Here is a 12,113-nt window from a genome sequence, read left to right as displayed (position 1 = left end):
TAAATGTATTTGTAGAGGTAGTTGCTGGGTCAAAGGTTATATCCATTATATTGATAATTAATGCCAAATTGCCCTCCTAAGAATCTGTCCTGCTGTGTGTTATCAAACTTTTCAGACTTGCTGATCTCAGAGGTGATAAGTTATCTTGGTACAGTTTTTATAATAAGTGAGGTTGAGCTGCTTTTTGCACTATGAGTTCTTGCTATGTGAACTTTCTGTTCATGGCCTTTAGCCATTTCTGCTTATGAGTCTATTGGTCTTCATGCTTTGTAGAAATTTTTTATGGATTCGGGAAGTTGGCCATGTGTGATATGAGTTGAACAGGATGGTTCTCAGTTTGTCTTTTTACATTGCTGGTGGGAGATCTTACTCTTTTCTCAAATATTCACATTTTTCAGTTGTGATGTTTGATCTCATGACTGTCGTGGATAGTGGTGTATATTCATCTTTTGAGAAACAAGCAGAACAGATGAGATGTTGATGTTGTTTTGAACTAAAAAGAATATGGCTTTGTCTTCAGCCATTTTTGAAGACAGTTCCCAACAAGGAGCGTTGACATATGTTGAGCCACACCTTCAGCAGGTGACTTCTCGAGTCAATGGCGACAACTCCCCAGGATGACAACGGGGACTGCCCATGCCCTTTTGTGCATATAAGCGATTGTATCTGTTAAAGTATTCTGCTGGATTAGTCATGCAAAAGATCAGCAGGCACTTTCCACCGCACAGATGTGGGCTCGGCAGAGAGACGAGTGTCTCGGGCAGAGGAAGTGGGCGCTGTGGGGTGGGGTGGTGAGAAGGAAGAGGGAAGGGGCTCGCCCCCTGTCCCAGGGCCACGAGGGATTTTGAAGAGTTCAGGACTGCTCTTTAATGCAAGAGCAACAGGCTCTGTTTTAAACTTTATTTACACACTAAATGGAATAAATTTTATTTATTATTAGTTGAGGTCATTTGGGCAACGTTGCAGGTTGAATAGCATCTTCCCAAAGGATATGTCCGTGTCCCAACTTCCAGTGCACTGTGAACTCGACCTGATTTGGAGGCTGGGTCTTTCTTTGCAGCTATAATCAAGTTGAGATGATGCCATGCTGGACTGGGCAAGTCCTAATGCATGGATGGGTGTCCTTGTAAGAAGAGGAGAATTTGGACACAGAGACACAGAGAGAGTGTGTCCTGTGACAGGGGCAGAGATGGGAGTGGTGCAGCCACAAGCCAAGGAGCACTGAGGACTGCTGGGAGCCACCGAGGACTGCTGGGGGCCACCGAGGCCTGCTGAGAGCCACTGAGGATGCTGGGAGCCAACGAGGCCTGCTGGGAGCCACTGAGGACTGCTGGGAGCCACTGAGGATGTTGGGAGCCACTGAGGCCTGCTGGGAGCCACCGAGGACTGCTGGGAGCCACTGAGGATGCTGGGAGTCACCGAGGCCTGCTGGGAGCCACCGAGGACTGCTGGGGGCCACTGAGGACTGCTGGGGGCCACCGAGGCCTGCTGGGGGCCACCGAGGATGCTAGGAGCCACCGAGGACTGCTGGGAGCCACCGAGGACTGCTGGGAGCCACCGAGGACTGCTGGGAGCCACCGAGGCCAGGGAGGCAGGGAACAGATTCTTGCTCAGAGCCCTCAAGAAGGGGCCAACCCTGAGACACTTTACTCTCTGACTTCTGGTCTCTTGGATGGTGGCCTGATACATTTCTGTTGTTTTCAGTCCAGGTTGTGGTACTTTATAATGGCAGCCCCCAGGAAACAGGTACCAGCCACAAGCATGAAAAACTGGCTTGGGCTAGCTCAAGCCAAACAAAACAAAACAGAAATACAAAATCAGAAAACGAGAGTGTATGGGAACAAATAAGACTTTAGAAGGAAAGAAAGCAGGAAATGACCTGGAATTTGGCATCTACCCTGAGAGAATTCCTGTCCTGTGTTTGGTGAAGCTTCCCTGGCTGCTGATGGCAAGCAGCTGACAGCTCATGAAACTGCAGGCAGTTGTAATATTTGATATGGTTTTGATCTGTGTCTCCACCAAACCTCATGTTGCCTGTAATCCCCAGCGTCAGAGGTGAGGCCTAGAGGGAGGTGACTGGATCATGGGCGTGGGGTTCTCACCAACGGGTTGGCACCATCTCCTCTGTGCTGTCCCCTCGGTGATAGTGGTTGACAGTGAGTGAGTGAATTGCCCTGAGATCTGTTTTTCCAGAAGTGTATAGGGTGCACCTCCCCATCTCTCTCTTGCTTTTGCTCCTGCCATATGAGATGCCATGTGAGGTACCTGCTCTGCTTTGCCATTTATGCCACGTTGCCCAGATGGCCTCAGGCGGTTTCTGAGGCGTCCCCAGAAGCAGAAGCTGTCATGCCTCCTGCACAGCCTGTGGAACCATGAGCCAAGTAAACCTCTTTTCTGGCCAAGTGTGGTGGCTCATGCCTATAATCCCAGCACTTTGGGAGGCCGAGGTGGGCAGATCACCTGAGGTCAGGAGTATGAGACCAGCCTGGCCAACACGGTGAAACCTTGTCTCTACTAAAAACACAAAAATTACCTGGGCGTGGTGGCAGGTGCCTGTAATCCCAGCTACTCGGGAAGCTGAGGCGGGAGAATCACTTGAACCTGGGAGACGGAGGTTGCAGTGAGCAGAGATTGCACCATTGCACTCCAACCTGGGCGACAAGAGAGTCTCAAAAAACGAAACAAAACAAAACAACAACAAAAGCACCTCTTTTCCTTATAAATTACCCAGCCTCAGACATCTCTTTATAGCAGTGCGAGAATGGACTAATATAGTATTAAAAAGTGGAAATGACCTGGCAGTAGGGTGACGTTTCGCTTGGTATTGCTGGCTCATGTTTCCGCTTCGTTTCATTTGCATGGCATTGCTGGCTGGGGGCTGGGGCATGCAGCCAAGGACAGTGATCGTGGGATGAAGAGAAGAGGCTGAGTTCGGATTTTTTAAAGGAGGTGTTCAATAGGAGGGGGTGGTTGTTTGGGTATACATCAGGCTGCCTGACTCCATCTCCCCAGGTAAACAGGCTTAACCATCGTTCAAGTCACATCAAAGTTCAATTTGATGCTAGTAATTTGATTCACAGCCAACCCGTACAAATCCGTGTCCCATTCTTAGACATATAAAAAATGCTTTGATAATCGAAAGAGGTTTAAAATGATAATTATAAAGATGGACCCAGTAGTTTTCTTTGTTTTGATTATGAAATATTTTGAACATACAGCAATGTAGACAAAATCATATAAGACATCTATGTATCCCCCACTAAGACGAAGCAGATGTGAGAGTTTGGTGTGTTTGCCTCAGGCCTGTATTCTTTTCTTTCTTTCTTTTTTCTTTTTTAAATAAATAGCAACACTGAAAAAGCTGAAGCTCGTTAATTCCTGCTCTCATTCTTTCCTCTCAGAAATAATCACTCTTCTGAAGTGAGTGAGTATCATGGTCAGGCAAAGCTTCTGCACTTTTATGATACATATTTGCTTCTAAAAATATCTCATACTTTGTACTTCCCAGGTATTCTGTATTTAAAACACATAAATTACATTAGCCTATATGTGCCTTTATGTCACTTGCTTTTTGTTTCACGTTTTGCTTTTGAGATGTAGCTGCTATGGACAGGTAGCTCCAGCTCACCCATCATGACAGCTGTCATGTGTGCTATTATGTGGCTAAACCCTAGCCTCTGTCTCCCTCTGCTAGGGACAGTCAGGATTTTCCCACTCTTGAATGTTAAAGAGTCTGCTGCAGTGAACACTGTAATCTCTGTCTCCCTTGTTCTCTGGGGCTTCTTTATTCATTACTAATTTTACTGATTGCTCACTTAGCTTCTTTTGAAACTCAGCACCCATCTTTTTTCCTGATATATGTATTGATGACTATGAGTCTCTTTCCATCCTAGCATTAGCCCACATGGATTTCATTTGTGCTCACTTAAATATTTTCTTTTTGGCTTTTTGTTTGACCCTGATTTTGTGTGTGTGTAAAAGTATGTGTTTATATGTGTGATGTCCACATGTACATAGGGCAGGCTGTAGTTACATGTGTGATGTCCACATGTACATAGGGCAGGCTGTAGTTATATGTGTGATGTCCACATGTACATAGGGCAGGCTGTAGTTATCACTTTCACAGAATTCTTGGGGGACAATGGTAAAAGTCAGTGGGTCAGTGGCTACGGAGACAGAGATGGGGTGACTCACCTCTCCCAGTGATGGAAACCAAAGCTCCTGGCACCCAGGATCGACAGGGTTCAGAGAATGTGGGAGTGTGTCCTGCATATTTAAAACACAGGCTGAGGAGCCTGGGAACAGCTCTAGGGCAGTGGTAGAAGGATGCTCCAGTGGAGCGGTGGGGATGTCTGTGGGAGGGCAGAGCCTGACCTCGCAGGAGTTGTCAGTGTTTCGGTTGTTTTGCGCATGAATGTTCATGGCAGCCACATTCATAGTATCTCCAAAAGGGAGCAACCCTTTGTCTCCCAACAGGTGAAGGAATATGCACACCCTGGCATGTCCACATGGTAAACAGTGCTCAGTAGTGAGCAGAGACGAGCTCCTCACCTATGCAGTGCAGGAAGGAAACTCACAGTCATCGTGCTGAGTGACAGGAGCCAGACCCAGAGAAGCTCTCGCTGCACGAGGTCAGGCACGCAAAGTTCTAGAAAACACAAACTCATTTACGGTGGTAGAAAGAGGATCGACGGTTTTCTGATCAGCATGTTTTTAAACAGGGTGTAAGGGAATAAAGCTCCCTTCACCCAGGATCTCCACAGGATGGAAATAGAATGGCGCTGGAAGGCTGTGTGTGACTATCTATAAAACTATCCATAAACCAGGCATAGCCAGCTCTTCTCATCTTGAGGGAGGATCCTGGACCTGCTACCCCACCGCGTTTTAGTCATGCAGCGTGGATGCGGGAACACCCCTCTGCAGAGCGCGGTGTGCCCAATGCCATGTCTAAGGAAATGAGTGGACGGGGCACCTGGGGCTCCTGGGAATCGGAAAAGCAGAGAGTGGCTTCCTGATGAGGTGACGCCTACTTCTCAGGCTGGGAGGCTGCCAGGGCTGTGGTGAATTTCTAGAAGGGAGGAGACCATGGTGCTGGGCACAGGTGCATTCCAGCCACGTCTGCACGGCTCCTTGTGTGTCCTTTAACTTTATTCTCACAGCAGGTTGCTCTTTAGGGCCCCTGCCTGGGTTGGATCTGGCCCCCTCCTACCTGGGAGGGGTTTTGGCTTTTGCTTCACTTTTGTGCACCTGTTTCCTTACCTGCAAAATGGGAAGGCAATGGCGAATACCCAACAGGAAAGCCATGAGGATTGCACGAGCTCATGTTCTGGGGCCTACGGAACCACGCCTCCTTCAGGGTTGGGTGTCCAGGTACTTGTGGAATAAGTTAACCTGCCCAGTGAACAGTGTGAACACCTGCCAGGTGACATCCACTGATGCGGCGAGGTTCTGACCCTCAAGGGGACCTAGCAGAGGAGACAGTGAGCAGACGATTATCCTGCAGCCTTCACTGTGCCGCGATGCAGGAAAGCACAGATGCTGGAGGCTCCACAGGGATCCTCAACACCCCGAGGAGGGGGTCACCTTGTGAGACTGGGGGAAGTCTGGTCCTGAGGAGCTGGTGAGGTAGAGCAGGAGGAGCGTCCCAGGGCGAAGGACCGAAGGGCAGAAGATCAAGGGGTGAAGGGGAGGGCATCTGGTTTAGGAGCGGAGTGGAGACCGCCAAAGCAAGGCCCTGCTCACCTGCTTATTAACTGGCAGGACGAGGAGTGCAGCTTTGAAAATAAACTCCCATTCCCATCGCTGGCCCCAGGCACTAGATGAGATGCCAAGTGGTGTTGCAATCACGAAGTGTCTGGGGACTTTTGTGTGTTTGTAGAAGGTTGGCAAAGCATGTTTTGTATTTATCTGCAAAAGCCTTAAAGTCTGCGTTGAGAAGGTGTGAAGGACATTGGGACACATGAAAGTGTATTTTATCCTGTTCCCTGTGATTTCACTGGGCTAGTGATCACAAAAGTGCTGCCCTGTAGGACCTGGATTTTAATTGTAGAATTAATCAGATCAGCGGGTACTTGGGAACACTTACTGAAGTAAAGAAAGACAATTCAAAGATTCACTGAGTATTTCCTGGGATATTTATAAATAAATACAAAACTACTTTAACTCGAATGTTAAGAATCGAATTAACTCAATTTTGGCCAAGCATTCATGTAACGTCCATTAGGAAGTGGACCACAGAAAGCTTTCTGCCCAGATGTTTATGATTTTATTCTTGGGAATGAAATGAGCAACCTACCGGAGTTCGAGTCACTTTCAAACTAAGCTGTGAACCTTGGGAGGCAGAAGTCCTGCAGGGTGACAGTTAGGCAATGTTTTTCATCGTTTCTTCCCAAAGACCAGCAGAGAATCTGCCTCTCTCATTTACAGTGTCATGACCTCATTGTACCGTTTTCCAGCTTCATGGCTGGCTGTGTCTGTGGCCGCCGGGGGCTCTGTTTCTGCCTCTCACTGCTCTGCCCACTCCTTTCCTTTGAGGAACCGTTCCTCCCAGCCCAATGATTCAAATGGGGTTGCCAATAGTGGATTCTGCCACGACAGTCCCCGGGGAGCCTGTGCCGCAGGCCTGGCTGGTCCCACCGCTCTTCCCCACCCAAGGATCAGCCCAGGTGGGTGTGAAGCCCAGCCCGGGCAGTCAGAGTCCTTTCCTGGAATCGGGAGGAGCTACAGGAGAAGGGAGAAGCCTTATTTGTGTGTGTGTGTGAAAAAACTTCCATGGAAACTGGAAGATAAAATTCTGAAGATCTTAAAGGCTATTTTCTTTTTAAAAGAGGAGAAAGGTTACATGAGTATAAAAGAATTGCTTTAGGCTGAGAGCAAACGATAAAAGCAATACAAAGCAACTGGGAATCCCAAAGACATCGCCTCAGTTCCTGGATTCAGCTGGGCCTGCGTCTGTCCTGACCGGGGATGCACTGGTCACGTGAAGACAGACCATTTAATTTGGCTTACTCTACATGAAATCAGTTGCTTTAATTTCCAACTGCAAAAGTCCTAACTCGAACAATCCCCTTACTCCTGAATAATAATAATGATAGCTTTAAGTGTAAGAAAACTGCAGTGGCAGCTAATACGGAGGAGGTTCTCACTGGGTACCAGGCAGTGTGCTTCACGACTTATAGGTGAGCTTTCACTTATTCTTCATAACAAACTTTACAGCTGAGAAAAATGAAGTCAGAGACCTTGCCCAAGGCCGCAGCACACATAAGCCGTGGTTCCAGAACCTTCTGCTTTTCTGACCTTGTTTTCAATTGCTGTTTTCTGTGTCTCCTTAAAGGCCGTGTTTACCCTTCTCATTTACTGATTTATGCCAGCACCACCCGCCCCCCAACTCCCCCAGCCCCACCATCGCCCAGAAGGTGATAAATAAATGCTGATCGAATGGCTGTATTTGAACCTGCTGGTGACAGGGTTGGTACATGTGTCCTGCCCATAAGATATTAATAACCATCACTAGGAATCCTTTTCTTTGTGTCGGGGGCTGTCCTTACACCTTATTTCGTGCTCCTGGAAGGAGACAGCACTGCCTCCATTTGGGGTGGTCACGGACATCCGAGGCCCCGGAGGTCCAGAGTTAAGTGGCCAGCTGCTAGCAGAGTGCTGGGCCCTCCTGCACTGCCAAAGCAGCTGGTTTTCTTGTCACAGCATCGGAGGGGAGAAGAGACGTGAGTAGAGTTGTGAGCACTCTGCACACGCTAAGCACTTTATGTGCTGTCTGTTTGTCAGAATGATCCTGAGAGTGTTTTCTGCTGCTGACTTTATAGATGAGGACCCAGAGGCTGAGAGAGGCTGGACACCGGGCCCATGTTCCACGCTAGTGGCCGGGGAGCTGGGATTTGCAGTAGAGGCGGTGTGAAGGCTGTTGTGGGGGTGGGTGACTGTCATCCTGCTGCCCTTGGGAACATGAACGTTGAGAAGCTGCGAACTGTGCTCCAGCCGTGCATGAGGAGGGAGGCTGCTGGCCAACACCTGCGAGGCCTGATGGGCAGTCTTGGCCCAGGGGGTCTTGCCAAGGCCTGGGGTTTGGCCTCACACTGCAGGGAGAGCCCAATTTCAGTGAGAGCGAAGCCCCTCTCTCAAGCGTTCTGCACTTGGAGGAACCACACTGATGAGGACTGTGGCTTCAGAACAGACTCAGCTCTGAGCGTTTCTCATCATCCTGGCGTCTACCACCATCCAATCTAAACACCATGGTTTCCCACCTGGATGCCAGCCCTCCCGGTCTCCTTCCTCACTGCCCCTGCCTTTAAAGGAAACGAGATCACGTGATTTAGAGATCACGTGAGCTCACACAGTGGCCGGACGCATATTCTTTGGGGTCTCTAGCTTTTTACCCACTGGGAAAAATTATCTTCACATTCCCACTCTGGCCGTGAGCTCTTGGAGGGCCGCACTGAGTCTTTTACGTTTCAAATCCCCAGTTTCTAGAACAGTTGGCAATTACAGTAGGCTCACAGTAGCTGTATGTGGATTCTGGTCAGACAGTGGAGAGCTGAGTGAGAGTGACCGGCAACGGTGCAGCTCAGAGAGGTCATCATTGCGTGGTCTCCTTCCACTCAGGTAAAGAAATCCTTGGCAGTGTTTCTAGGACTCTGGTTTATCCTTTCAATAATTATTCTTTGGGTTACTTTGAGATTTTTTAATTACAAAAGATGCCTTATGTAAGAGTTCACACTCCTATTTTTTGGGGTAGGAATATTCACAGTTTTATCCTGGTGCTACTTCTGGTATACCTGGTGTGGATATGCCAACTTACCATTGGATCCAGCGGCTCTAACTTATTAGTGGGTCGATTTCTTTGTAAGATTATTGACACTAGAGGTACAGATAATATAATAATATTGATTAAGCCACTATTTATGTTTATCAAATACTCATTCTGGACAAGGCACTCTGCTGCATGTTGGATGAGCAGGGACTAGCAATTAGACAGGACTCCATATGCTATGGAAGATGCAGGCCCCAGAGACGTTCTCTGGGACCTGATGAGTGGACTCCTGAGGTGGGCGCCACGCCAGCAGCAGGGGTGGTTGCAGAGAGGAGGTGTCTGAAGAGCAGGGCAGTTCCGAAACGGGGTGCCTCACCCTTGCTCTTCTGATGCGGGGCTATATCCTTCTCAGTGTGTGTGTGTTGTGGGGGGGTCCTGTGCCTTGCAGGACATGTAGCCACATCCCTGACCTCCACCTACCTGGTGTCAGTAGCGTCCACAACCACACCCATCACGAAAACCACCAAGGCCTCCAGGCTGGCAAAATGTCCCATGGGGACGAAGTTACCCCAAATCGAGAATCACTGTCTGAAACAACCCTGGACACGTTGTGCTGTGTTGCTGCTTCCTGCAGAAGGCAGAGCTTTGTTCTCAGCCTTGTAGCTTTGAGAGAAGGATTTTCTTTTTCTTTTTTTTTTGAGACAGGGTCTCACTCTGTTGTCCAGGCTGGAGTGCAGTCGTTCGATCTCAGCTCACTGCAGCCTCGACTTCCCGGGCTCAAGCAATCCTCCCACCTCAGCCTCCCAAGTAGCCAGGACTACAGGCACACCCCACCGTGCCCAGCTAATGTTTTAATTTTTTATTTGTAGAGATGGGGTTTTTGCCAGAGAGAGGCATTTTCTTGCTTCATAAAGAAGGTGGGCCATTCATCTGGTTCTGGTGAATGAGCTGTAATTCACCAGGGATCCTTCTGTTACCCAGCAGCCCGACTTATTGCTTGGCTGAGTGCAGGGCTGAGAAGCCGAAGGACACAAAGCTCTCATCGATGGGATTAGGATCAGATGTCTAAGTGTGAACTCTCCAAGCCTCATGTGTTGTTGCCATGGTAGTTCTACTCAAGACACCTTGCTGGACAGAAAAGAGGAGCTCTTGCTCTGGAGGGAACCTGAATCCTTGTGCCGGTTCCCCGAGGCCAGCTGCTCGTGTGTGCAGGATGCCGCTTCTGAGTAGAGAAGAAAGTTGACGGTTGAATGTTCACTAAGGCAGGCAGGTGGTTTTAAGAGAAAATCTTATCAAGGCAGATCAGCCCCTGTCTTTACAATCAACATATTTAATTTTAGTGGCAAATTTATCCTAATTACATTAATAATGGGCCCCTTTACTCTTGCAGGATATAAATTGGACAATAGTATTTAGTTCATAGGGCTGTGATGGGAATTTAATGAGATTATGTGGGTTATATCTATCTACATTGACTGAGAAATTATTTTCTCAGAAATTAAAACAGGATAATTTATTAATATATTTAAAACCAATAATTATAAGCCTGCTGCATGTAAACAGTGATAATATCTATTTTTTATGGAAAATAATTATATCTTTTGAAACGAAAACAATTAGTGATGGGTGACTATTACGTTTTTATGATGTCTAGCTTAACAGGAGACAGCTGGATTCTTACAGCTGCCCCTGCCTTTAGTCTGCCATGATATCTGTTCTGGCTGAAGTATACAGAGAAAATTCACCCCCACATAGATGAGTAGTTGGAAAAGGGAGAGTTAATAACCTTTTCCTATGATTGTGGATGTTTTCCTTATCTGTACCAAAACTAGACAAGTGATAGTTTCTTAATGATTAATTGCAACATGAAATCTGAAACCACAGTAACAAACTTTTAACTTTTTTATGTGAAAATTCATTTGTCATTCTTACTCTTTGAATTCACCTTGTCCCCCTGTAATTATACCATTTATAACATCAACCGTTTGTCATTTAGAAAATTCGCTCCACCGAATTGTGCAGATCTTCCAAATATTGACATATATCATGAATTTTGTCGTTAAAAAATCACATTCCCTAATATCCCCATTGATTTTATCAGAAAACACTTTAAGTATCTGAAATCTGTTGAGTGTGCAGAGGCAGATATACATTTCCCGAAATTCAGATTTTCACTCTAGACCTCGAATTGTGTTCTTGGCAAGAGACGATGTCAGTTGTGCTCCTTGAGGCAATGGCTCCCTCCATTCATTTCTGAGAAAGTACCAGCCATAAACTCAAGTCTGGATTCCCTTAGTTTGTCCGCTATCTTTCTTCAAAGTAAAAACCATCCTATTGGCCAGGCCTGGTGGCTCATGCCTGTAATCTCAGCCCTTTGGGAGGCTGAGGCGGGCGGATCCCCTGAGGTCAGGAGTTCAAGACCAGCCTGGCCAACATGGTGAAACCCTATCTCTACAAAAATACAAAAATTAGGCAGGCATGATGGCGGGTGCCTGTAATCTCAGTTACTTGGGAGGCTGAGGCAGGAGAATCACTTGAACCTGGGAAGTGGAGCTTGCAGTGACCCGAGATCACACCTCTGCACTCTAGCCTGGGCAACAGGGCAAGACTCTGTCTCAGAAAAAAAAAAAAACAAAAAAAAACACCAAAAAACCCAAACCGTCCCATGAGTAAAGTTTTCTCTGAGATGACCACAAACTTCCATCTGTAGCAGACAGGCTCTGTGTGTCCTTCCAGTTTGTGCATTGAACATGCATTGAAAAACATGCATTGAAGAGTTGAGGCTTTATACAATTCACAATTTATGCAGCTTCTTCAGGGACAGTCTTTAACGGAAGTGGCATTTCTTTCGCAGGTAAGTCTGTGGGGGCCAAGAGGACAATGATCACTGCTGCAGGGCAGTGCCATGCTTCATATCATGCTAAAGACCGAGCAGTTCTTCCTGTCATTTCTTTGGAAACATTAGTACAAATATCAACACAATAAGAAGGATAAATAACATCTTAATATTCTGATGAGAATAGTTTTGGTCTTGTGGACTCACAGGTCCCTTCCAGGGACTCTCAGGTGTCTGCAGCCCACACTATGAGAACTGACGGATTAGGGTAACAAAGAAGGAGGCAAAGAAAGAATTCTGGGTGTGTTTGGGAGCCCATAGGACTTGCAGATGAATGGGAAAGTGAGAGCAAGAGATGATATATTTATGGACCATTTTCATCTAATTAAAATAACATATGACTCTAATTCTCTTCCAGGTCTGTACATCTTCAGAGTAGAAACCTCTGAGCTGTGAGCTTTCAGTAGAGCCCTACCAGACGCCAAGTGCGTGGAAGCTAACTTCAAACTCTCT

Source organism: Chlorocebus sabaeus, chromosome 18 (assembly GCF_047675955.1).
Source record: "Chlorocebus sabaeus isolate Y175 chromosome 18, mChlSab1.0.hap1, whole genome shotgun sequence".
NCBI lineage: Eukaryota > Metazoa > Chordata > Mammalia > Primates > Cercopithecidae > Chlorocebus > Chlorocebus sabaeus.
Note: the sequence above shows the minus strand (reverse complement) of the source record.